Here is a 26,419-nt window from a genome sequence, read left to right as displayed (position 1 = left end):
TTCCATCAGGAAAGGAAAGGGCAGTCAGCAGTGCATCTTTTCCCTTGGGAAAGGCTGAGTAAGGGAAAGCACTAGGCACCACTTCCTGATGATAGTTCCTCTGCCTATATGACTTCCAAGTGATTGGAGCTCCAGTTGCCCAACAAGTGCAGAGACAAGCCTCCACCATTCTCTTTCAGCTGACAGACAGCTCTGGTTCCCAGATAGTTAGGGAGAGGAAGGGAAAGAAAGGTGATCCCACCTACTTTGGGCACTTTGGTTCCCACCCACCATTGACTATTGCTCCTCCCACCATTTGCTTCAGCTCCCAATTGACTTTTCCCATGCCTCAAAAGCCCTCCATAGAACTAAGGTTCCCCAACCCTGCTTTAAAACAAATCCAAGAAAATAAAAATATTTCACTTTTAGGCTAGTGTTAGGATGATACCTTTCATTTGCTTCATTTTCAATATCCCTACAGTTTCCACTACTTTAATTTTGGTATCTCTTCTCCAAATATTTAAACAGTTCAGTCACATAAAATGGGTGGTGCTATTCACTGCAGAGTTATAATTAAGTTTTCATTTTCAATGTGATTTTCCAAAAATAACCTTAGGGTCTTTGCTTTCCACCTTCTCCCAACCTGTTCAGTTGCATTAATAATCAATGAGGTGTGGTATATTTCAGTTTTTATCTATCTACCTGATGCTTACGGCCAAATTTTCTCGGTTTCCCATGGAATGTAGGCCAGTGTCCTGAGCTTTGTTGCTATGCAATTTAAGCATAGCAACCAACACACACACACACACACACACACACACACACACAGCTGTGGTGGTGTTATTTCTATTTTCCCCTTCTAGACAAGTTTACCTGGTGAAAAAGACATGCTGGAGATAGCACTGTCAAAACAGATGCAGGATTTCCTGTGAGAGAGATGTCAAACATCTCACTTTTCAGAAGATTATATTGTGCAAAAACGGTAAGCAATGAGGTGGAGAGGTGGTGTTTTGAGCTATCCATAGCTTCTTTTCTTTTCTTTTCTTTTCTTTTCTTTTCTTTTTTAAGTGCTCTGGTAGGAAAGTTAGAAAACATACTTTGTGCAAAGGGAGACTCGAGTCTTTTAGGTAGGTCTTTATTGTTAAAAAAAAATGAAGGAGTGCAGTTTTTTCTTAGGGCATTTGAGGACAGAGATTCCACATGTCAGAACAAGTAAGGCATTGGGTAAAAAAGTGTGCTATAGATGCAGTTCCATTTCTCCACATAGACATCAGTGCCTCAGCAATAATACCATCTGATAAGCTATGTCCCTTCACATCATTTCCGAAATAATTTTATACCAGCTTGAACAAACTACTGAACTGATGCCTTTAAGGCATAGTATGAGGAAGCTACTTTTGATGTAATTGAGGGGCAACTGGTGACTGGCTATGCAGTCAGCATAGGGGTCAGATTTGATATTATTAGAGTGACCAGGTTGGACAAAGCTAGGATATTGGAGAAGCTAAGCCATTCCCTGACTTCTGGATGAGGCAGGGTTCATGTAGTATATTTTAAAGTTTGAGAAAATGTGCCAGCAAAATGCTCTGCAAACTAGAATTGGTATCAGACAGTCAATCTTGTTTATTTGCTAAAAACCATTGATCTCACTAAGTGAAGAAGATTAGTAATCAACTTCTCCCCACTTTCTCTGAGAATGCAACAGACTATCATGGCTACCCCTCTGGAAATTCTAAAACCTAAACTTGTGTTAAAAGAAGCAGAATATAATAATGTGAAGGAATTATTGGAATTAGCAACAGCCTTTAATTAACACCCACTGTCTTATATGAAAGTCAGCCACTAAAAGGTTAATGTAAGTAGGACCAGAAAGTTAAGTGGCCTTCCAGAGTTGTCTGCTTTACTTTTTCTTTTGCTTGCTTGTTTCTGTTGTATCATATTTGACAGAGAGAGAGAGATCCAGTTTGAAGTTTACAGCCATGTCTATGAGATGGAACAAAACTGATTCTGCAACATGATCAACTTCCTTAATTCTGAACTGTTACACCTCATTTTCTAAAACTGTTAGCATTCATGGGAGAATGTTTGGAATGGGCTTTTAAAGGTAGCAACATGCATTTTTTTTCTTTTTCTTTTGCAAGCAATTTTGAATGAAAAGAACTTGCCTGAGAACTCTCTGCTCTCAAAATATTGTTATGAGTTTGTGGGTGCCTTGACTCCCTTAAATTCATGTGTGCCAGATCCTTCCCTAAATTTCTGGGTCTAGTTGGTGTTGGAATTTAATAAATGCTTAGATGGGGTGCCAGACTGAATTTATCAGTGTCAAAATACAGGCCAAACCAGTTTTCCTGCACTCAGGAAATTGCCTGGGATAAGAGGCATTGTGGAAAACCAAAGGAAATGTAATGGTGGATTACTGGGCAGCAGATGAGTGTGAGCCCCTCTTTCCACAGATAGTTATCAGAGAAAAAGTTTTCAGTCTGTAAAATCCAGCAAGATGAGCATAGGAACATAGAACCATGATTGATTTCTTTTTGGATGCAAGGCTGCAGCAACAGGAGGAACAGGAGCCTCTTGGAGCGTAATGCTTTGAACCTTTGCATCTTAGGCTCAGGTCGTATATACTGTATGTGTAAATAAACTGTAAAGACACCACTGTCTCTGCTGTGCCACATTTCCAAAGGGAAAATGAGCCCTGGGTAAGAGTCTGGGCCCCTCAAATCTCACACTGCTCAGAGACTGAGGTGGAGTGCAACAATATTCCCCTCCACATATAGTTTACATAACCCCTAGACACAGTGCTTTGCTTGCATAAAACTGAACTTGCATTTTATTTAAAAGACCGTAATTGAGGAAAATAATACAATAACATAGGATGCACATTGGCATGAGCTTCATCATCATTGTGATGTGCTTTATCCATGTGTGTGTAATCCTGTATATTAAATAAATGCGTAGCCCTGCAGATAAATTTGCCATTCAAATCTGTGGATATTTATGTATATATTTATGCACACACAAAATATGTATAGAATAAACATATGTAGGTAAGTTTTCAGAGCAAAAAGGAAACAGAACAAGGCAGAGAGGATGGGTTTCAAAATACAGCTTTAAATTGCAATAAAATGTTGCAAAGGCCTCATACATTGCAGTTCAGCTTCCTGAATAAAATATGAGAACACTGCAGCTCTGTGACTCTCTCTCTCTCTCTCTCTCTCTATAAGCTAAGGATGGGGGAGGGGGGATATGCAGAAAATTCCTAAATAGGCTGTACAATATCTGTGAAGGCAGAAACAAAATAGCCAGCAGTGACAGTATTTGCTTTTCATGCACTGGAACCATGCGCAAATACGAGGCACAGCGAATGTCGGCTCCTCATTTGCAAATTAAGACGTGAAAGCAATGCCTGTGTGACGGTACATGCAACAGTTCATATTTGAAGTTTGGCATGGTGAACTGACAGCAGCCACCGAGGAACTGCAGCAACCTAATCCTTTCTTTTCTGCCTTCTGGAGAAGGAGGATGGAATTTAATAAATGTATGTATGTACGGAGAAAAGGCTGCCAATGGCTGGCATATTCCTCTTCTGCTACGCAGGAAGCCATCTTCAGAGGGAAATTAACTAGGTGACAATGTACAATGTGTGCCATTAACAAGAGCATTCAAATCATTTCTGGTCTTAAGTACAGTTTTAAGCCGCTTATCAGATTTTCATTTCTGAATCTATTCAGTTGTCAGGCTTACATCCTGGCCCTTTATTGAAGCTCACACGGGAATCCAAACCTTCTAATTTTCTATACAGATTCATTTCAGAATCAATTAGAGCTGGTGGCAGCCCTGTCCCTGTGTACTAAGGGGATTAGCTGGCCACTTGCTCAGCTGAAGTTACCTTTCAGTTGCACATTCAACCTTCCATCACAAATGAGATTTCTTTTTCCAGAGGCCTCTGAGGCATCTGAACCGCTGAAACCAACAGATGGCACATAATCGCTGGAACGGTCGACAGTTTTGTCAGGAAAGTGATATTTCTCTTTCTCACAGACACTGTAGGATTTTGTGCTTGTCTGTCTGGGCCCTCCTTCACAGGCAAATAGAGTAATCAGTCCATGGAAGCGTTTCCCCACACAGTCTAGAGAACATCCATTGGGAATGAATGTTCTCTTACTGTCAAGCCAATGCCAGAACTTCAAAGGGTTTCTTTTCTGCTTTCTCTGAATTAACACTTTTTTTTTTAATGGTTGTTTCTGATGTTCAGAAATCCTTTCCAGCCATGGATTATCCTGTGTTTTGTGAATTTTCATGGACAGTTCACCCCATGCTATTTACATATTTTAGTTTTCCACAAAAGTCCTTTGATCAAGAAGCCACCTTGAACAGTTGGCCAAAGTAGCTTGCAGATATTTGAGGTTTCGTAACAGATAATTAAAAACAACAACAACAACAGATTTAATAAATGATGTGCCCTACCTGTTATAAATAAAAGCTAAAAGGTAAAGGACCCCTGGATGGTCAAAGGCGACTATGGGGTGTGGTGCTCATCTCACTTCATGTGGCCAGCATGACTAAACCGCGTCTGGTGCAATGGAGCACCGTGATGGAAGCCAGAGCGCACAGAAATGCTGTTTACCATCCCGCTGCAGTGGTACCTATTTATATACTTGCACTGGTGTGCTTTTGAACTGTTAGGTTGCCAGGAGCTATGAACTGGATAGCTCAGTTGGTTAGAGATGATAATGCCAAGGTTGTAGGTTTGATACCCGTAAGAGACAGCTGCATATAGTTGAACAAAAAGATTCTCAGGGTTCCTTCCAACACTATGATTCTATTATTATAATACATTACAAATCATAAAACAAAAGGACTTCTTTCCTTATGAATGAATTTGCTAAACCAAGCCTGCCCAATTTGTGACCAGCAAAGGCACAGGCAGTCAAAACAATCCATGGACTTTTGCCTGTCAGGTGATTGATAGCTACTGTCTTTTTGCCATTCTGGGCAGATTGAAAAAAAGGAAGTATTTAGAAGCCATAATACATGGCTGGTGGACTGCATTTCACTTAGTGGGTCACAAGTGTGCCTCCCTAAAAGACCAGCTTTTAACATACAGTGCAAACCCATGCATATCCTCAGAAATAGTACTGATTTCAGTAGCAGTTAATCCCAGGTAAGTGTGTGACGTGTAAAGGGATTGTGTACTGGTGGTTTTAACAGTAGATATTTCAATTATGACTCGTGTGCTTCATCGCCATAGCATGTTTATGGGGACTCATTTTCCAGATGTTGTATTCCATAGCCCAGCTGTTCTTCACCTACCTATCATCACAAAAGCCATCTATCAGCATTCTTTCAGAATGGACAGGACAATCCAAATACAGAAAAATGCCCAAGCAATCAGTCATCCATTCTGTCCTGAGAGAGATGAAACTCAGATGCAGATCTTGTCTCAGATACTACAATTTAAAAGACCATGAGTAGGCTTAGTTAGGTAAATTAAACTTCTATTCACATTTTAACCACATCTTCCAGCATTTTGCCATCTGGGGCCTTTCTCTTTTAAGCATTCATTGTCAAGAAGGTAAGCACTATAGCGCTTACTCAAGCACTAAAAAAGGTTGTCCGGTGTAGTTTTGTAATGGAAAATACAATATTAGACTTTGGGGGAACTTCACTTTACTGGGAATAGGACTGACACGTATTGCATATTTCTGGCTACCTAGGGAAAAGGAGAAATTGGGTCAAAATTGGGTAGTTGTCAGACGTTTCTTTTTGCAGACTGTTCTGAACTCCATACAGCCTCTTCTATTCTCCTTTCCTGACACAGTCCTTCTTAATGTCCATGTACTTCCAGTGACAAATAGAAAGGTCAGTCCTTGTGATCCTGAAGAAAGGGATTTTCTGAGCCAAAAAGTATGAGATATTCTACTTACTCAGCCTGGAGACTTATGGATAACTCCTGTGAAAAATCGGATTAAGATGCTGCTGCTTTGTTGTGGCCTCTATATTTTAGGAAAATAACACTAGAGAAGGAATTATATTTTAGCATAGTCTGCACTTAGTCTTCCTTTTTAATTCTCAGCTGGAATCCAGGAGGGCTCCTTTTGCTAAGATAATAATACCTTGCTCACACAAGTTTAAATGTGTGATGGAATCTAAAAGATGAGTTATGAAATTCATTTTAAAGAGATTATACATAATTTTCTTCATTTGTATATGCATGGGAAATAGAAAAATAATATAAGTGCACACTTAAACATTTGGGGGTAGCTAACATGTGGCTCGGAGGGACGCGGGTGGCGCTGTGGGTAAAACCTCAGTGCCTAGGACTTGCCGATCGCATGGTCGGTGGTTCGAATCCCCGTGGCGGGGTGCGCTCCTGTCGTTCGGTCCCAGCGCCTACCAACCTAGCAGTTCGAAAACACCCCCGGGTGCAAGTAGATAAATAGGGACCGCTTACCAGCGGGAAGGTAAACGGCGTTCCATGTTCTGCGCTGGCTCGCCAGATGCAGCTTGTCACGCTGGCCACGTGACCCGGAAGTGTCTACGGACAGCACTGGCTCCCGGCCTATAGAGTGAGATGAGCGCACAACCCTAGAGTCTGGCAAGACTGGCCCGTACGGTCAGGGGTACCTTTACCTTTACCTTAACATGTGGCTCTCAGGATGTTATTGGACTCCAACTATCATCAACCTGAGGCAACATGACCAACAGTCAGGGAGCTGTATTCTAACACCACTTGGAGGGCCCTGCAATATTTCAGAAGCAATTTCCATTGTATTCCATGAAGCTTACTCCCAAGTATGTGTGCTTAGGATCATAGTCTACACTACAGATCATAGTCTGTCTCATAGTCTACACTAGAGATTTATTTAGCACCATGGTGTGCATGTTTTGCTCCTCTGCATGAAAGAGATTCTTTGTGTGATGCCTAGTGTCAGTCATGCTCATAATAGAGCTACTGAAATAAGTGAATATTAGTAATGTAAGTACACTGGGTGGAATTCAATAGCCGATTAATAGGATTGTTCCATCAGCACAATCATTTCTATTTGCCAGACAAAATTATCTCCCTTCTTCTTGCCCACCCCCCTTGTTCTGGGAGTTCTCCCAATCCTCTAGAATGAATCTGGGAGAAGATTGAGGGGAGTAGAATTCCCTGTTGTGCTAGCAGAGGGCTGTTGCACTCATGCCCAGCTTGCAGGCTTCCCATAGTGGCTGGCCACTGTGAGAAAAGGATGCTGAACTAGATGGGCCATTGGTCTGGTCCATCAGGTTTTTCTTATGTTCTTCTGTAGTGGGAATCCTTTGACTGGCTCTCCTTGCTCACCAAGTTTAGTTGAATCCAGCCCATTGATTTCAATGGGTCCACTCTAAGTATGACTTTATATGAAATGGAGGTTTTCTGGTTTGCAGCTCAATGATGTTGGGGTTCTACCCAACAAAGTCTTTTTCAGTCACTCAAAGACCTCTGCCTGTGCAAGAGATCTTCCTCTCCATCTCCTCTCCGCATGTATTATCCCACTCTGCTCCAGAGGGCCGAGAGAAAGCTCAGAACAAAATTGTGGATGTAGAGGGCATGAGGGGAGAGGAGAGGGATAGTAAGTCTTGTGGTAAGACTTTGCGCTAGTGGAACAACTTCTTTGGATACAACCCATTGTATTTTGCTGCCTCTGGCAATAGTTTAGGGAGGGGAAACGTGTTTACAAACTCACAGTCATTAGGTACAACTGATATATCCAATATTGATCATGTCTTTTTAGTACCGTATGCCCATCAAACTCTTGTTGACTGCCTGAAAACACATGTTCCCTGAACAATTTACATGTATAAGAATATGGCTGGCTTTCAGGTACCCACTGACCCTATAATGGTGATGAAATGCAAACCAATTATATATATTTCTTTTAAAAAATCATATGAAGGATATGCTTAATCTCTGTGTCACACAAAATGTGCACCATTAATATCCTGCTTGCCTGCGCTGCAAGGGCTTTGGCGAAATTTATGTAGGCCAGAGGTCTTAGGCTGGCTCTCTAATTCTCTGCATGGGCCACAGTTCACCTTCAGAATGCCAGCACAGAACAGCATGTTTCATAAGAAATAAATCTAAGATGACTTGATTTTAATAGGATTATAACATTAGTGGATTAAGAGGATGCAGTGGACATCTTGAAACATGCCTGCACTAAACACATACAAGAACCCTTTCCCTAATCTTCCCTGGAGTTATCATAAGCTTTTGTGTGAGAGAGATTTACCTAAAATATTTGAAACAATAATCACTTAAGCCTTTCCTCTATGTCTATCACAGATGGAAGGTATAACTGAAAGAAATGGAAAAGAGCAGAAAGGTTAATGAACCTTCAGTGGCAATATAAATTTCTTTTACCTGACTGATGTACCCTACATTGGGCCAATTCAATGGAACAGGTTATTTATATTTTTATTAATAAATAAGCAAAATTATTTGTCATTGCCACAAAAGGTGAAATCTCTAGGTGCACACATAATTTTTTTAATGAGGCGTTGAAAGAAATCAGCATCATTTATTCGCAGTTCTTCTACTAATTGAAGGTTTGTTCAGTTTCTTCTAAAAATAGACCTGAAGTGATCCGAATATAATCCCTAAGTTCAGATGATACATATATGAAACATATATGAAAACAACTTTCTCTCATTGAACTCAGTTGCAGAATGACTGAAAGGGGCTAGAGTGGTCAAAGGTAAAGCAGAAATGAAGGTCAGAGCAAGAGGTGAGTGTTTTGGAGGGGCAAGGTGAGAAGAAATGGAAAGTGACAGTATTTCTTCTTAAATTTTCAATTTAATACACGTCTACTGTATATAGTCTGCTCTTCTAGTAGTGTTATTGCTTTAAAAAAAATAAATTAAAAAAGGCAATATAGCTGTACATGTTGAAAGTATTAAGGCCTATATAATATATATTGAGGGTAATATATAAGGAGGGTGAAAGAGGAGAGCGCAAAATATGGTCTGAAGATCAACATAAAAAAAAAACCGAAGATCATGGCCCACTGGGCCCATCACCTCATGGCAAATAGAAGGAGACGAAATGGAGTCAGTGAGAGATTTTACTTTCTTGGGCTCCATGATGGTGACAGCAGCCACAAAATTAAAAGACGCATGCTTCTTGGGAGAAAAGCAATGACAAACCTAGACAGCATCTTAAAAAGCAGAGACATCACCTTGCCAACAAAGGTCCGTATAGTTAAAGCCATGGTTTTCCCAGTAGTGATGTATGGAAGTGAGAGCTGGACCATAAAGAAGGCTGATCACCGAAGAATTGATGCTTTTGAATTATGGTGCTGTTGGAGACTCTTGAGAGTCCCATGGACTGCAAGAAGATCAAACCTCTCCATTCTTAAGGAAATCAGTCCTGAGTGCTCACTGGAAGGACAGATCGTGAAGCTGAGGCTCCAATACTTTGGCCACCTCATGAGAAGAGAAGACTCCCTGGAAAAGACGCTGATGTTGGGAAAGATTGAGGACACAAGGAGAAGGGGACAACAGAGGACAAGATGGTTAGATAGTGTTCTTGAAGCATGAGTTTGACGAAACAAAAAAAAATCCAGAATATTTACAGAAAATTATGCAAAGTGGTTTTCTTTTTCAGGCGGTTCAGTTGGGTATGACACAAACAGAAATCTGAAAAATTTTCTCTGACAAATGTCTTATGAGAAATTTTGGTTCAGGTTTACCTCAGAGTGAGTAACGTGTTGACCAGGTAGAGGCCAAACTGTGACTGGCTTCTCATCTCTGGGCTACCAGCCCATATAATATCAAGTGAAATACATGGAAGGGAGGGTTTCCTCTGCCAACAGCTGAAAGGCAGTTTTTAAATGTCAGCTATACATTTCTGATAAGAACAGGAGCTGCAAAGATCAGTATCAGCTCTTTTCTCTTGAAACATATATATTGTGGTAACATAAAGGGTGGGGAGAAAAGAGTAAACATTTTCACCTTAGGAAATCTGCTGACAATAGATTATGGTGTACAATGTACACGAGTGAGGACTGAGAAAGAACACAAAAACAAAACTAGAAAATTAGCAACATGGGCAGAAAAAAAAATGAAATTCAGCTTGGATAAAATGCAAGCTAGTGCATCTCTGAAATGATAAGCTGAAACACACACAAACAAACAAATGCACACTCTCAGCAGGAAACAAAACCCCAGAAACAAAAGTCGTAATTCTGTTAATAGCGGATGGCCAATTAGACACATCCATTTGTAGCTGGATATGGTGGTGAAGAAAAAAGGCCAATGTAATTTGAGGCTGTATACACAAGAACATTAAGTTATGAGAATTGAAGAAATAATTGCTTCTTTCTCTGTACACCTGGTTCAGGTGATGACTTCATCAGGAACATTGTCTTTCACTTTTGGCATCTTTAGTTTTTGTATAAACAGGGACAGATTTGAGACAGGTCAGCTACTACAAAAGCAAAAACAAATGACTTAGAATGAAAAATTCTTCCAGAGACGCCGATAGCTTTAGGCTTTAGTCTATTGTCCCAATAGACAAACACTATTGGGTAACATTTCCATATTAATAATCAAAGCACATGAGTAATGTGTTGATGTTAACAGTAGCAATATTAATGGTTGTTATAACAGGAAGGAATAAGTGGCTGCAATTAAGAAAAGGAAACTTGAACCTGACTAAATAACCTTCTAAATATTTATTTATTTAAACATTTATACCCCATTTTTTATATAAAATAAACCCAAAGCATATTACAAAAAATAAACATGTCTGTTTTTAAAGAAATAAACACAATTCCCCCCATCTGTTTCTTCCCCCTTCTGCTTCTAATTTTGTTTTTATCTGATCTTGCTATAATTTATTTTTTAAAACTATCTCTGTGCCAACTGATGTGATAAGGATCACCTACCACATAGGGGTGATGTGAGGACAAAATTAGAAGGGGCATTATATAAAGAATTCCCTTTTTTCAACGCAACAAATCTTGGCTTGCCTCTGCTCTTCATAAATCCAACAATCCAAATAGGACTTTAGTTCCAGTTTCCCACAATGGGGTTAAATTTCCAGGGACTACCCAAATAATGACTCTTTGCTTTAGCTTTCATGGACTCGGACTAATTAGCATAAAATGAATTCATAAGGTCTGCTGAAAGCTGAGGAGCAAGACTCTTTTTCACCCTGACTCCAAACACTTTGGGAACAAGCAGAAAAAAAAGAAAAAGAAAAATGTTGGCTATACTTATATTCCATTAAAATCAATGGGCTTTAAAAGAAACAGTTAAGCCCTTAAGTCCCATTGATTTCTAAGTTTGGCACACTTAACTTTCTTGGGATTGTGCAATTCACTTCCAGGAAAGTGACCATAGCAATTTGACCCATAATTTTTGCCCTGTTGATTTGTTACTCTTAAGGTTTTTATATGCTTTTAGAATGTTCTCTCCTTGCATTTCTAATCTCAACATATACCTCCCTTCAGCCAAGGATCACAGGGGGGTTTGCAATATAAAAACACATACCACAGTAGCAAACAAAAACAATAAAAGGCCACAGATTGTTTAATTAGCTAAAGGCCTGGGAGAAGAGGAATGTTTTTGCCTGGCGTCAAAATATATGTAGCAAAGGTGCCAGGCAACCCTCCACAAGCGAAGAGTCCCTGCAAAAAATGCCCATTCTCATGTTGATGCCTTCAAGGCCTTAGATGATGATCACTGGATGGATTACTTCCAAGTAGTGATGGGTCATTGTGTGTATTTTTGTTACTCTCAGTTTCTGTTCCTTAAGTTCAGTTATCCCATTTCCTCACCCATTTGTGATATATCTTTATTTTTAAAGTCCTTATCTCATGAAATTTCATCATCTTTTTAATGCAAATTTGTCATAAGATATACATTTTTGTATACACATTTGCCTACTATACACAATTTTGCAAAGCACATCTTCCCTAAAATTTATGTTTCCCTAATGTAACACATTTTGTATGTTTTTTGCACTAATGCATACATGTAGACACACACTTTAGTATATGCATTTCTGTACACATTGACTGGTGGGAGAACAACATTGCAAAATTCATTTCCACCCATGGAAATGTAATGCTGTACAGAGAAAAATTGCCACCCAGCAAGAGCATCCCATGAGCAGAGCAACTGTAGCTCAAGCCTTTATCTGTAAATATGTACGTTTAGTAATTCTGTTATTGAAAACAGTTTAAACACAAGAATTCAAATTATAATTAGTTCTAAACCGAACCTTCACCGTAAAAATTGTCTTTTGCTGTTGCTGTCAGATCATACAATTCAAGGAAATAGAACATGATTTTTTAAAGAAATATGTTATCCATGTTTATTTCTTATCCACCATTTTCAAAACTACTGTGTCAGCAATTCAGTAAACTGGTTTTTGTTCACATTTAAAATATTTCACATCTTCAATAAGAACTGATGCAGGGTAGAGTGGGGGTAGGAATGTGGAGAGGAAGATGTTATCAGATTGTTCAAAATGAACAAATAAGCAAAATGCATCTTTCCACTTCACTGATGCAAATGGATTTTGAGTTTGGCGATATGCTTACAATTATTTGAGTGGCATTTGGTTTATTTGTAGGATCTATGTGAATGAACTCTGCCTGTGTGGATGGGGATTAAAAGTCTTTGTTTCCTTTTGACACTCTATTGAAATTGTCACATTGGGTGACCATAGCTGGGAGAATCTCTACTCAACAGATATGGATATATAAAAAATGACAGCTACATCAGTATTCCAGAAATCTATCCATATTATTTTCTGAAAAGTGCAGGAATAGCAACATTTCTCTTCCTCCTCTAATAATACAAAATTGCTATGTCTATGCAAAATTCAGTGGTTTGGTGTAGCTTTTTTTTATAACTGAATTTGCTGAATCTTATGCTTCATTCGCACATAATTTCATGTCCTGGTGTCTCACTTCAAATTGTCAAATTGCACAAATTCAAGAAACGCAAAGCAGGATGTTTAGTCAATCAGGGAACAGCAGTGAAATTCCTTTCCAGATTATAGCTTTAAATATTGTTTAAAGTGAAACGGGCACCAATATCTGCTAAGGAATTTGTCCCAGGTTTTCCCTTTAAACTGTTCAAGTGACAAATCCACCAATCTGCTTTTGGGACACAGCAGAGTTTAAAGTAATCTGGTGTCTCTGTGGAAGCAGAGAAAGAAAACTCCACAAAACACTTTTGTGGTTGTGGAGCTCTTGCACAACCTTGAATTGTGGGCTAAATATGGTAAGACCCACCAAACAAAAATAGCTTACACAAGTATATGTCCAGAATTACTGTAGTTTTAAGTATGCTAGACAACATTGGGGTCATTTCAAATACTGGAGTGATTTAAATGTGTAGTAATGAGTATTCAGCAGCAGTGATTGGTGGGACAGGGCAGTGGCACTTGCCTGACCTCCCATCACCAGCACATTGTGACATACTGAGAGGGGAGACGGCAGTGAGGCCAGCACAGTGCAAATGCCCCTGCAGGAATGCCTGATTGACTCCACCAGTGCTTTTGCAGCACTCTGACTTCAGCACATCCTTATCCCTCTCTCCTAGTATGCTGCAGGGATGCCAATGATCAGAGGTTAGGTAAGCACCACCACACTGTCCCAGTGACTGCTGCTGGTGTTTAGGCTGAAGAGAAAATGATCCAAGTAGTGGTAGTGGTAGGATTTTCCTTTGGTGGAAGTTGTTAAGCAATATGTCAGGGATGCTGTAGTTACATCCCGCACTGTGGATCCTTCATTGCATGAGGGGTTGGGCTGGATGACTTTGTAAGCTGCCTTCCTGCTCTATGATTCTAAATGAAAATAATTGATGGCCTTCAGAGGCAAACATATATTTTCTTTTAAAAATTTTATCCAAGATATTTAGAGGGTAAAAAAACAACCCAGTGTAAATATTGTTATAGATTGGGGGTGGGGATTCTCCCTAAACCCTAGGAATGAAGAAATGCTGGGATTGTGGTTAATTGGGATATGGATTAAAACATAAACCACAGAGTTCTGCCAGACAGGGGACTCCTGGACTGGCTTATGCAAACAAATCTGGCCGATCTACGGCTAACAAGAACAATAGAGTGTCATTAACAATACAAGAGAACTTCCTTCTAGCCCCCAGGTGTGAACAGAGACTGGGGATTAGGGAGGTTGGCAGGGGAACTGCTGTGGGGGAGGGCAAGGGGTTTCTGAGAAGAAGGAGGAGGAAGAGGTGAGAGATCCATCTTGGAGAGGGAGGCAGAAGGTGTCTGTGCTCCTGCCTCTTGAACTGAGCATGCCATAAGATCTTGACTCCCTCCATGCAGACTGAAGGTGTAAATAGGTGAACAAACCATATTTCTTAAAGCACCTCAGTCTCTACTGTGTCTTCTATTGTCCAAAGGGACATAGAACCTGTGTGTGTGCCTGGGACCCCATGAGCTCTTGCCACCACTCAGCAGAGAGAGGGGCAAACACCCGACTTTAGTAACAATATAAATGATAGGTTTTTCCTTCCTATGTTTTTAGTTCTTATTTAATCTATAAGATGCCTTGAGCCCTTATTTGAGAAAAAGGTAGGGTATAAATTATCATCAGCATCACCATCATCAAATATTTCATTTTTCTTGAAAGGGGGTAATATTTGGCATGTGATCATTTTTAGTTTCAATGAAGGATTTTACACTGACAACAGCTGGATACTGAACACCGTGTTAATCCAAAATATTTCTATTCAGCTAACGTTTCAGACTGGCTCTGCTTGCTAGGCAGATTAAGAGTGCATTCACAGTGTTTTTTTCTCTGTTATTAAGTATAGGGGAGATACAATCTGCAAAGTGTCTTGCAGCAATTCTCTACCATAATTGAAATAATGAATTTTACTATAAGGAACCATCCAGTACCATTTCATGGAATTACTGTAAATCCCTCAGCATGAGGTGTGGATTTGAAAACTGCAAACTTTTAAAATTAGCCTCTATTTCTGATTAGATTCTGTTATCAAGAGACTAGGGCTGCAATCCTATCCTCACTTACCTGGAGTAAGTCCCATTGAACTTGGTAGGACTTACTTCTGAGAATATATGTTTCAGATTGTGCTATAATGCCTGCATTACATGTGTCTCTTTTTCTCTTTGGAAGGCATGAAACCTCACACATTGTCCAGAGAATGGTCTGTGGGCAAATGACACAGATGACTTGCCAGAGCGAAAGCCAGAACAATATCTAAGCCACGCTGGAGCTACTTCATTGGAGTAGCAGAAAACAAAGATAGCAAAATAATTAATATTTAATATGCTTTAGATATTTCATCACAAAGTGTTTTATCCTGGGAACCTATGGCCAATCATGGCTTTCTAGTGCATGTAACAGAATATTGTTAGATTCCAATTCCCATCAGCTGCATCTGGAGGCTACCATGTTGGCTCCCATAAAATGTACAGTAGGGCATGATAGTTGGTCAAAAGACCATGGTGAGAAAGAACACAGGTGGAGCCTTTTTGGAGAGCAACACTATTTATATGTGTGTGTATATATAGGAAAGTCAAGAAAGGGAAGTGGAACATAATGAGGTATAATATTGTTACATGCTACATGGTACCTGCAGGACCAGAGGTACCATTCCTATAAATATCAGGTATCTGACTGGCCACTGTATAAGACAGGATGCTGCATTGATAGACATTTGGTTCAATTCAGTAGGGCTCTTCTTGAATATTCGTGGGCACACCACTGCTCTTCAGATCTTCATGCAATTAGTGCAAAGGTTTGAAGGTTGTCGTTGTTGCTATTGTTGTTGTTTAAAGTGTATTCAACTAAAGGAACTTAGAAACATCTCCACAAGCGAAACCCTATTGTATCAGAATTTCTAAATGCAGGGCCGTCTTACCCATAGGCGCTAGGGGTGCGGGGCACCCGGGCGCCAGGCTCTCAGGGGTGCCAGGTCAAGAGTCCAGGGCCAAGATTTGGAGTCCGGGGACTGGGAAGAGCCGACAGCCATTGCCGAGCGGAGAGGAGGCCGTTGGAGCTTCACAGCTCTTCTGCTGCAGGTGAATGAGGTGCCGAGGCCCGCCCAGCGCACACTGCTCACACAAGGTGCCCAGCTTTGCTCAGTCGCCACCGCCTCAGGCTCAACTGTTGTTGCTCTGGACTCTGATTGCCCAGCATCCCAGCACCCGGCCCCGGCCTTGCTCTGCTGCCACTGCTGCCCCGGGCTCCTCTGTTGCTGCTGAGGCAGCCGGCCAGGTCAGCTCTGCTGTGCGCGCCCCGCTGGCCTGCCCTAAAAAAGTCAAAAAGTTTGCCCCCCCCTAAAAAAAAGGTCAACAATCTTGGTTTTTTTCACCCCGGTGCCACATATGCTTAAAACGGCCCTGTCTAAATGTGTTCAATAAAACACATTTTAAAGACCCCTTTGTGCTAATCTTGCAAAATCCAAACCATAGCTGGTGTGCCAGGGGATATTGAGGGCAGGACTTGCAGGTGCCTCCCTACCCCATACCCCAACCCCTCACACACTCCGGCAAGCCCCTGAACCTAGATATTATCTTTTACATCAAAGCGGTTACAGAAAAAGAAGCTATGGGCTAAATACAGTTCAAGTCCCAGCAATTTCAGTGGGTGAGTTATGCTGTCAAAGTCAGCGGGACTTCCAAGTTCTTAACTCTGCCTAGATCATATTCTTTATCTATCTAAATTTCTAGCAGAATGGGATAGCGACTGAACTGTGTTTAGAATGCTCTGTACTATAACATTAGAGGTTATAACTTTTAAAATGCTGCTGTTAGAATAGCACTTTATTGATAAAATTGAAAAGTGGATCAATAGCACAATATGAAATTAAAATATAGAGATGAAAAATAAGCATCAAAAAAGTAGAGAACAGAGTGAAATGTGTTTTTTTAATGAATATTTTAAATTAACAGAACAGTATGGAGTTTGAGGTTGGGGGAGAGGAAGGGTATTATTTATGTCATAGCTTAGAAAGCTAGTATAAAAATAACAAGAAAAAAGGATCCCGGAGCTCTTTTTAAGCTGAGCATCCCAAATTACATTTAGTTTGAGTTCCTTGACTGAGCTTGTTCTAAGTAATTTGCAACTGAATACATTGTGTGTTGAGGTTAGTTTTTTTAAAAAAAAGTAATAGCATCAAAAGCTTGTAATTCCACCAAACTGGTAATTAATTGAATTACCACATTTTTCAGAGCAGGGAGACAAGTGTTGAACATGTTTATGTGCTTAAGTGTGTGTAATTTTTAAAATACCTGTTGTCCAGCACTGATGTTAAATTCAGAGAGAGAGAGAGAGAGAGAATGAGAATGATGTTGAGATATGCTCCTCTTTGATCACGTTACTTTCAGTTTTTGTTACACACTTGTAACAAATGAATATGCTAGATCCATCATGATTTTATTTTCAAATTGCATCTATTATGTGCTTTTTAAAAATGCAAATTCCAAAATGAAATCTGAAATCTGAAATCTGCACTTGACCATGCAAGAGTTCTTCTCCAGAAATGCATGCAATATAATTTTCAGGCCACAATCCACTAAACATGTTTCCTTGAAATACTCCTGGAAAGGGATCATCAATGAAACATTCTTCCTTTTTCTCCTCCTCCCCTCCCCTCCCCTGTTTTGTGTGGATGCATGGTACATCATTCAGCCATAAATTACAATGGAATCCAAAGTCTGTTTCAAATTCCTCCCTTTCTTAGATTCTTGCCCTGCAAAGACTGATTGCCCCTTTGGTGGCAGCAGCAGTTGCAGCCTGATGCAGCCACAGGGCACCCAGGGTGGTGGTCGTGAGGTTCCCTTCCCACACGACTGGCTAGTTTCACTATTGGCCTTGGCTGGCTGTGGGTTTGCCAGGCCTCAAATTCACCACTGATAAATATATTGCATTAATGTGATTTTGTGAAATTGTGGTGTTTACTGGAACCTCAATAAAACAATAGTCAGATATTTTAATCAGTATCGCAGGAACACTGAGGCAGAGCCCTCCCACTGATATTTCAATAAGAGTATAGTCATATTTTTGTTCTTCAATTGCATTTAAGGCACTCTTATACCACTTTAACCGTAATGGGTTTCCCCAAAGAATCCTGGGAACTGTAGTTTCTTAAGGATGCTAGGAATTGTGGCTTTCTGAGGGGGCTCTTCTAACAACTCTCAGCGCTCTTAACAAACTGCAGTTCCTGTGATTCTTCCAGAGAAGCCCTGCCTGTTAAATTGCCATAGTAGTACTTCAAATGTGTCCTGTAGATGTGACCTGATAGTAATATACTTCTGTGATGGCCTGATCCTTGTACATATCAGCTGAGACTAAAGACAGTCTCTTGTAGAAGAGCTTTGATGCAAAACCTCTGAGCACATTTACTTGGATTTATGTACCACTGATTTGAACAAAGCTTGTTTCCAAGTTTGTTAGCATGTTCTCTGACCCCAATGTATAGAAGAAATAATTTGCCGTAATTTATTTTTAAAGCTGATCCTTATTATCATATCTCTGAGTATTTATAACAGCTATAAGAGAGCTGCTCTGCTGCTTAAATAAAAACTTCCCACTGCTTTGGCAGAATCACTTTTCATCTAAAATTTACAATTGCAGCACTTATCCCAGCAAGAAATCCATTTTGCTAAAAATAATAGAAAGGGCTATCTTGTATACTAACAGTACGTACTGGTTCATTTGAAGCAAACAAATTTGAATTCTTTCCATCACAACCTTTGGTTAATTACAGTCACCTCTACTTTATTTATAGCTCATTATTATAGAGAAAGAAAACCATAATAAATATATGCATTCTATGATTATCTGACAGGCTGCAATGTTTTGGTTTTGACTAAGCGAAAAGTAATACTTCTAGAAATTTCTTATTCACTAGGCAGATGTAGTATAGAGTCTTTTTGAACTGCAGCTTATCAGCCTGGAACGTAGGTCACTGCATATTAGAATGCTTCCTTGTCATCGTCATCATCATCATCATCTGTATACAGAAAACTGATATAGCAAGAATGACTTCATGTACACATCTTCATGTAAAGATGTCCAGTGTTCCACATTCAGTCTAAAGTGCAGCAAAGGAACAGTTGTACCATATGCAATTTCTGCCCATTAAAATTGTGCTGAATATAGTGATCATGTTCCCCCAATGGCATGGTAGACACTGAAAAGTTGTGTTCCCATTATTTTGTTCTACATCACTGAGCCATTTCTGAAACTCTGAATCATGTGGTTGCCATGTTGATCCATGTTTATGCCTCTTCAAGCACTGCACTTTATCAGTCGCTGATGCTGGCTTGGAAAGAAATAAGAAAATGAGAATGAGCCTGTGTGATTCAGAGTGTCATAGGCTGCTTGGATGGTGGAGGGGACTTGTTAGCTTTGGCACTGAGGATGGCATAAGATCCAGTAAAGCTCACTGAAGTCACAGTGAGACTCAAGACCAAAGCTTTCTTGCCAAGGTGGCAAATTTTGATAGGAAAATAAGTGTGGGGGGGGCATATGCAGTCTCAAGACTTTAGAACCAATTCCCAAATAAACCATATTAGCCAAACATTGGCAATAGACATACAAACATAAGAAGAGATCTTCTGGATCAGACCCAAAGACTGATCTAGTCCAGCTTCCTGTTGCCCACAGTAGACAACCAGTTGTCTATGGAAGGACTACAAGTTGGACATGAGGACACAGTTGTTTCCAAGCAACTGGTGTTCAGAGAAATGATGCCTCTGTTCCTGATGGTGTTTAGCACAGAGACATCATGACTACTAGTCACTGATAGAGTTCCTTTTTCAAGCCATTCAAGTCAGTGGCTGTTACTACTTCTTGTAGTAGGAACTTCCATATATTTGACTATTGTGAGCTTTTAACTGAACTTAAGACTCAAATGTGAAAGAGGAAGTACACTCCTGAGTATGGTACAATTCAAAGGAACAGTATAAATCATGGGATTGGGTGGGGGGCACGTTCGCACCAAAGCAGAAGTGCTCAGTGACTTGTGAGAGAACCTTTAGCACTTTAGGCCATGAACATTTTGATCAGAAGTGTCCTCTAACACTGAAGTAGCCCCACTGAGAGCACTGTTAAAGCTGCAGTGACCTTGCTGCTGTCCTATTTTAACTCTTCAGATAATTTCCCCACAGAGAGTTGTTGACTTCATTCATACAAAACTTCCCCTGTTTTCAAAGTTCATGAGTCTCACATAAGCCACCTCACATAAGCCACCACTGACTCATGATGAACTTTGAAGAAAATTTAAAATGAAGGACGTTTGTTGCACTAAGTTGTGGCTGGTGCTCATTGGGACTAGTGGGGCAGGAGTAAGGGAGACCAACAGTAGGCAGAGGTAGAACCAGATTGGCACAGAACCACCCAATTGGTTGTAAATGAAAAGGTAAACTGAGGTTGCTTCAGTAGAGAGCCTCTATGGACCAGCCTCCAATGGTTGCTGGAATTATCTCTCAAACATTAACCTAGAAAGCTTCAAAGTACTGTGAATCACTGTGGATAGTCTTGGTAAATTCAATTCTTTTAATGATTCTAATCAGTCACTCCTGCTGCTTCTTTCAGTACAGCTGTGTATATATGTCTAGCTTGTGTACAAACTTGTTAACAGGATAAATCCCTTGTTTTAATAAGATTTAATGATTTTCATGACAAATAGCAAGTGCGATAAGGTTTTGGGTTGTGTTTTTTTCTGTGAAAGATCCATGGCATTCATCAAAATAAACAATACACCATTATTGATCTGCTTGACTATAAACAAATGAATACTGAGAAAATGTCAGCAGGGATATATTCACCTACACAAAGTAGCAATTTATTTCAGCAGTGATCTTCTCTGTTCATAGACATCTTTTAAAATCATTAGAGATTATTGGACTTTTGTTTGGAGGGAGGAGAGCTGTCTAGTGCGGGCGTTCATAATATATTAGGGCAATACTGCACTGCTGTCCTCAATTAAGAAAAAGGCTATCACTGACCTGTTGTATTTAGTACTTCACATATAAACAACTGTCAACTACCAAAAACAATCTGGCTATTGTTTTTTTCATTGGGCTGGACTGAAATGGCTACACCACTTTTGTGGTTCTTCTTCATAGGCTGGGAGAGGCTGCTGGTGGGTTTGGATTGCATTGCTTACTGTCACCCCTGTGTCATCTCTACTGTTGGGGCCACCATTTATTTACCACAAAATGCTTTGGAATGAGGCTTTCAAGGATAAGGATTGAGTGCTTGGGGTCAGAGCTTGTGGGCTTTTGCTGAGGAGCATCAGTTGAAAGGTGGAAAGATCAGCTTTTACTGAAGAGAGCAGAGTGTTTAGGTAGATAGACAGATGGATAATAGATTTGCAGTCCCAAATATTTCTAACCAGTACAGTTAGCTGTAGCTATTCAATTGATTAGTGGTTCTAAATCAAATCAACATTTTAATTATGGGGAAAATAAGTTTTCTTTAAACAGATTCAAAGCATACTTAGGAAACTTTTCCAGGCTAAACATTTTGAATACAATGGATCTTGCACAGTTTGGTTCTAATACCACCCTTTCTTGAAATATTTTTGATGTGCAGTGCCCTAAAAATGAACTCATCATTTCATTATCTTGCCTTTTCAACAAATAATCCACTTCACAAAGGCTTATTTAATTCAAATTAAGTAACAAGCATACATATATACATATATCCTAAATTGTACAGTGCCGCTCTTGTCATTTCTATTTAAAGAATATAAAGCAAAGGATTTGCAAGACTAATGCCAAGTGTTTCTTAGTTCTGAGTTATTGAACCTTAGCAAAGGGTGGGATAATGCACTCAATACTTTTTCTTTCTTTTTTCTTTACTCTTCTAATGCTTTTGAAAAGATACTATTTTTGGCAATAGTATGATATACAGCTTTTTGGGGGAAATGTGTGCTTCCCTTCCTCCTTCACAGTTGGATCTAAACAGAAAGCAGAAATGTAAATCTCCATTAATCTCCAAGCTTTTAATAAGTGATTATGACACTAGAACAAAGCAAAGCCAATTTACTTAGTGAAACTTTGCAGCATATTCATGTGGCTACAACATGTCCATGTAGCATTATTTTGGGGATCCTCAAGCTGTCGACTCTTAAGAGAGAGAAGACTTTGCTACTTAATACAGTGGTACCTCGGGTTAAGTACTTAATTCGTCCCGGAGGTCTGTTCTTAACCTGAAACTGTTCTTAACCTGAAGCACCACTTTAGCTAATGGGGCCTCCCGCTGCCGCCGCGCCACTGGAGCACGATTTCTGTTCTCATCCTGAAGCAAAGTTCTTAACCTGAAGCACTATTTCTGGGTTAGCGGAGTCTGTAACCTGAAGCGTATGTAACCTGAGGTACCACTATATAAGCATTCAGAGAGAGTTTGCAGTGTAGCCACCTCCATGTATGCAAAGAGTAAGCAATGCCTGTCCCCCCCCCCCCCATTTAATCTTCTTACTATTATGGGTATGTCCTCAAAACAAAAGGAAATATTAGGATATGTATGTATTTAATCTGGTGTTGTTGTTTAGTCGTTTAGTTGTGTCCGACTCTTCGTGACCCCATGGACCAGAGCACGCCAGGCACTTCTGTCTTCCACTGCCTCCCGCAGTTTAGTCAAACTCATGCTGGTAGATTCAAGAACAATATCCAACCATCTCGTCCTTTGTCGTCCCCTTCTCCTTGTGCCCTCCATCTTCCCCAACATCAGGGCCTTTTCCAGGGAGTCTTCTCTTCTCATGAGGTGGCCAAAGTATTGGAGCCTCAGCTTCACGATCTGTCCTTCCAGTGAGCACTCAGGGCTGATTTCCTTAAGAATGGAGAGGTTTGATCTTCTTGCAGTCCATGGGACTCTCAAGAGTCTCCTCCAGCACCATAATTCAAAAGCATCAATTCTTTGGTGATCAGCCTTCTTTATGGTCCAGCTCTCACTTCCATTTCTATCAAATAAAATGCTATCACTTTCATTTGCTTTGGGCACAAGGGAGGGGTTCTGGGCAATAAGCTGCAGTTCCTGCTGCTTTCACAAGGGCTGAAGTGTGTTTGGTGAAGTGTGACATGCTTTCACTGATCATGTGGAAAAAGTCTTAGTAAATATTTAATAAGAAGTTCTGAAATGTGAGATTTATTGCTTTTCTGTGATCCTTCCCTTCACCAAACTATCAAGATGTATATGATAATTTTATTAAAATATTAAAATTAAAATGCCTGCTGGTTTGAAATTTTAACAAATCATGAATTCTCATTTGGGACATTATTTAATGAAAATTTTAGTATACAGCATGCTTTGGTTTAGAAATTCAGCTCGCATTTTTTATGATCAAGTGCTTCATGTCTAATCCACTATGCAGATTACTCCCTCTCCCTCTTTATCATGACTGCTTTTGATTTTTTTTTTCAGTTATGAAGAAATATAAAAAGGTAAAGGGACCCCTGACCATTAGGTCCAGTCGTGGCCGACTCTGGGGTTGTGGCGCTCATCTCGCTTTACTGGCCGAGGGAGCCGGCGTACAGCTTCCGGGTCATGTGGCCAGCATGACTAAGCCGCTTCTGGTGAACCAGAGCAGCACACGGAAACACCGTTTACCTTCCTGCCAGAGCGGTACCTATTTATCTACTTGCACTTTGACGTGCTTTCAAACTTCTAGGTTGGCAGGAGCAGGGACCAAGCAACAGGAGCTCACCCCGTCGTGGGGATTCGAACCACTGACCTTCTGATCAGCAAGTCCTAGTCTCTGTGGTTTAACCCACAGCGCCACCCGCATCCCTATGAAGAAATATATGCCACTTTTAAAGCATGAAGAAAGATAATCATCCTGATCCAGCAGGAGTAAATGGAGATGCAAAATGTGTGAGTGTGTGCATGTGTATTTGTGTTATGGTTATGTGATTCTATGTAGGCCTAGCCCCATCTGGTACTGGAATGTAGCCTCTGACAACTTTCTCCTAAGGTAATGTAGTCCTTGGCATGCAAAACATTCCTCACTCCTAAGAACACTGACCCTTCCTCCCACTGAAGTGTCTCTGTCTAGGTACTGAAGTCTGAAATGAAAGGGTTATCACATGGAAGATGGAGCAGGCTTGTTTTCTCCTGCTCTGGAGGGTATGACTCAATCCAATACATTCAAGTTACAAGAAAGGAGATTACAACAAAACATCAGCAAGACCTTTCTGACATAGAACTGCTTAACTGTAGAAGGTTGTGGATTCTACTTCACTGGAGAGTTTAAAGCAGAGGTTGGATGGTCATCTTTCCTGGATGCTTTAGTTGGTATTCCTGCATTGCAGGGGGTTGGACTAGATGAAGCTCGATGTCCCATCCAACTCTACAATTGTATGATTTTCTGTTGCCTTTTTTAGACACTGGGGTGGTCTGCCTTGCCTTCAAAGTGGCTTCCTGAACTTGATATTTTGAAACATCTGTCTCTCGTCCTCCTGCCGTCTAATCTTGCTAGGTTTTGGGGAGAAGGGGAAATGGCATTTAGGTCAATCTCCATAAGTGGAAGGAAGGAGTAGGCAGGGATGCCATATCACACAGAGCAAGAAGCTTGTTCAAAGCTGATTGGGGGGGGGGAATGCTTTAATTAATTTAGTTTGACTCCTGTTGCTCCGAGTCTTTGTAAAATGCATTTAAAAACTACAAACAGCAGCAAATCTCATGGGGACTGAAAATGATTTTGGTTTAATATCAGTTGATCATCTTAATCTATAAAACAAATGGCTATTAAAAACTGTGAAGTCTGTATATGGCAGTTTTACTAAAAATGATAGAATCAATAGTACATATGATAGCATTGATTGTACATTGTGCTGTGCAAATATTAAACTCAATAATCCAAAGGCAATTCATTTCTTATGTCTTCGGGACCTGTTTGCTTATTAATATATATAACGCATCAATAATGCTGCTTAGTCGAAGCCAAAACACTGTTCTGACTAAATACGAGCATTCTTCTCTCTTGCTGCAGTCAGGAAAGATGGTGCAGACATTGTTCCACAAATTAGGCTTAGTAATTTATTGGAGGCTCTCTAAAGATCAAATGCTGATACCAGAAAGTGCATATCAGTTGCCTGGTCTTGGCCAACACCAGTCATCATGAGATTAGGCACGGATAGGAATTGATACTGGGAAGTGCCCACTGGCCATTCTCTTGGAAAGATCAGAGTAACTCTCCAGCTTGGCTTGTGCAGAGCAAATGAACCACAGTTCCCTGTGATATCACAAGGGGCTTTGGTCTGATCTGTCAGTTCACATTCCCAATCTCCTTCAGTTCCCCTTACATTTATTTATTTGCCATTATGGCTCCCTTTAAGGGCAAATAACAACAACAAGAAGAAGACAGCTTACAAAGTAGAAACACAACACAAACAACATAAACAGCATAATTAATGAAAACCAGTTAAATTAAAAACACTCCCCCAGCCCAAAGATAGCTCAGAGGTTCCTAGGTTAAGCTGCCTAGGTCCTCAAAAAGCTATCAATGGCATTCTCTTTTGGGACACCTACAGAACAACTAAAAATTAAGCTATGTAGACCACTGACACTTTCTTCATAGACACATGCAGGAAAGCCAGTCACAGTGCAACACATAAGGGATAAACTACATAATGGAATAATAGGCACAGTTGGCCCTCTCTTCATCTTGTTGCACATTATGCAGTTTCTACACATTATGTGTTAGATTCTCTCACCAAAACGAATGGTTTCTGGAGACAGCATTGGTAGCACAGAGTGGCCTGATCCTGTCTTTGAAAGAAAACAGAATGAATACAGTCCTCATTCTCCCTTCCAACAGGAGATCAAGGCTGATGGTGTGGGAATTCCCTTACAGGGTGTTGCCTCATGATGAGTCAGACCCATCTAGTTCATTAGTGGCAGAGGATCGCCAGGATTTCAGAGTGGAGTCTCTACCACCCCTATGTGGAGATGCTGAGGGTTGAACCTGGGACTTCTGTGGGCAAGGTGGATGCTCTACCACTGAGCTATGGATCTATCCATGGTTGCTTCACCACCTCATTTACACCTTGAATTTCTAATGGAACCCATCCAAGATTTCTCCTGCTTCCAGTCATTATCAGATTTTAACTTCTACAAATAAAAATTAAGACTGGGACTCAAATCTTCCTGGAATGAACAATGAGCCCTCCTTCAGTTTATTGATGTGTAGTGTGTGGAAGCTGCATATGTGTTATGGATATAATTGCCCTCTGAAGATTTTCAAATGTACTTTCTCATCATTAATTCCCATTTTCCGGGACTGGCATTGAAAACTATTAGTGAAGCTGGCCCTTTGTGAGCGCTAGTTCAGATTAACTTTCTGAGCTTCTGGGTATATTGGTAGATCCACTGAGTGGAAAGGAAGAAGAGGTTTTCAGGTTGCTTTCTCCCCCTTGATTTGAAAAATCTTTGCCATCTACTGAAAGTTTGACATTGTT

The sequence above is a fragment of the Podarcis tiliguerta genome, assembly GCF_965153285.1.
Source record: "Podarcis tiliguerta genome assembly, chromosome: 3".
NCBI classification, from domain to species: domain Eukaryota; kingdom Metazoa; phylum Chordata; class Lepidosauria; order Squamata; family Lacertidae; genus Podarcis; species Podarcis tiliguerta.
This window is presented reverse-complemented; position numbering follows the sequence as displayed.